The sequence below is a fragment of the Narcine bancroftii genome, chromosome 2 (assembly GCF_036971445.1).
Source record: "Narcine bancroftii isolate sNarBan1 chromosome 2, sNarBan1.hap1, whole genome shotgun sequence".
NCBI classification, from domain to species: domain Eukaryota; kingdom Metazoa; phylum Chordata; class Chondrichthyes; order Torpediniformes; family Narcinidae; genus Narcine; species Narcine bancroftii.
Genome location: NC_091470.1, coordinates 110,734,299 through 110,736,218, shown reverse-complemented (window position 1 = coordinate 110,736,218; position 1,920 = coordinate 110,734,299).

Sequence of the window (1,920 nt, the reverse complement as noted above, 5' to 3'; positions counted from 1 at the left end):
GAAAAAGATTCCTCAGTCCCATCTCTTTGCCTGAGGTAGGTTGTACCTTTGCCAAGATCATTTTTAAAGTGGAACAGTGGTGCTCGTTCTGTTCCATGCAACTCATCCTGGACAGCCATTGAGTAAGTAGCAGACTCAATGGGCTGAATAATCTATTTATGCTCCTACGTCATCCCACTAATGGTCTAAGTGGGAACAAGTGGCATTCTATGGTGTCCATTCTCCCATACTCTGTTTTCCCTTCAATTCTCAAGTATTTTGTTAATATCTTGATATCATTTTTTTCTGTTACATCCACTAACCACCTCATGCAGACTTCTTGTCTGTTTCTTTTTCCATTTTGGGAATCCCATGTTCAAGTTATTAATGGATACTTCCGACATAACCTTATTCTGCTGTGGTTACATCCTTAATGCACTGGAAATCAATAATAAGGTGTTTTTTGTCATATACATTGTAGAATGTACGTATGAACTGGAATTCTTTACTTGCTGCAGATGAACAGGTACTATGGGAAAATCTATAAACTTCAAAATTCAGATTTGTTGTCAGAGTACAGGTACATACATGACGTCACATATAACCCTGAGATTCTTTTTCCTGCGGGCCAGGCAGAATGACCACTTATTGGTTGTGCAAAACAAAAAATTGTTCACAATGTAAACAAATAATGAAATGCAAACAAACTGACTGCAATACAGAGAGAGAAAAAAAATCAATAAACTGCCCAAGTCAGCCCTTAAATGAGTCCTTGATTGAGTTTGTTGTTGAGGTGTCTGATGGTGGAGGGGGAACAGCTGTCTTGTGGCACCTTCAGCTCTTTCCTGAAGGTAGCAGTGAGAAAAGAGCATGTGCTGAGTGGATCCCAGATGAACGTTACTGCTCTCTGACAGCAGCGTTCCCATAGATGTTCTCGATGGTGGGGAGGGTTTTTACCTCTGATGTCCTGGGCTGTGTCCACTAACTTTTGCAGGGCTTTATGGTCAGGGCTATTGGTGTCCCTATATCAGACCGTGATGCATCTGGTCAGCACACTTTGCACCACACAACTGTAGAAATTTGCCAGGGTGGACAATATCATACCAAACCTCCACAAACAATCATATATATTACATTAAAAATAGATAATAAATGCAAAAGATGGGTAGTTAATTCACAGTTGTCAGAGTGCTAGAGAGAAAACAAAAGTGGCTTTATAAGTGTGTTGACCATCCTTGCTGTTTCCACTGCTATGGGAGACAGATTCTAATGGGTTAACTCAAGAGGAACTTGCCATGATAGGTTGGAAAAGAAAGGATAGTCACACTAGAGGCAGCCAAATTGCCTACATTTGAAGAAGAATGGGGGGAGATTCCTCATGTATCTAGTGCTGAGATAGATTTCTAAACCTTAGGGTTACTGGAAAGTGGACAAGAAATGTTGGATCAGCCAAGATCCTATTGAACGGCAAAGCAGGCTTGAGGGCTGGTTAGACTGCTTCTTTACCTACTCCTTATAACCTTGTATTCTAAGATAAAGACAAAGCAGTGAATTCTGTTTTGTAATCAATGTTATTTGTGAAGATGTTAGCTGAGGATACAAAACAGCTCAACTGATTTGGCTCTCCACTGTACAGACTAGTGTTATTTTGCTAACCTTGAACTAATTGCTGGCTTTTTTTCAGTACTGCAAGGGACGGATAATTTAAGGTCTCAGACGATCTCAATCATCAAAATGGTTTGGGTCAAGGAGGAATTGATCAATGCAACATTCAAAGAATGAGACCTTTGGCCCATCTGGTCACTGTTGACCAATACAGCATTTTGAGCTAATCCCATTTGCCCATACTTGGTCTATACCCCTCTTTAGGGTGGTGCAGTTAGAGCAACACTGTTACAGCCCCAGCGATGGGGTTTGAATGCAGTGCTGTTTATATATTCT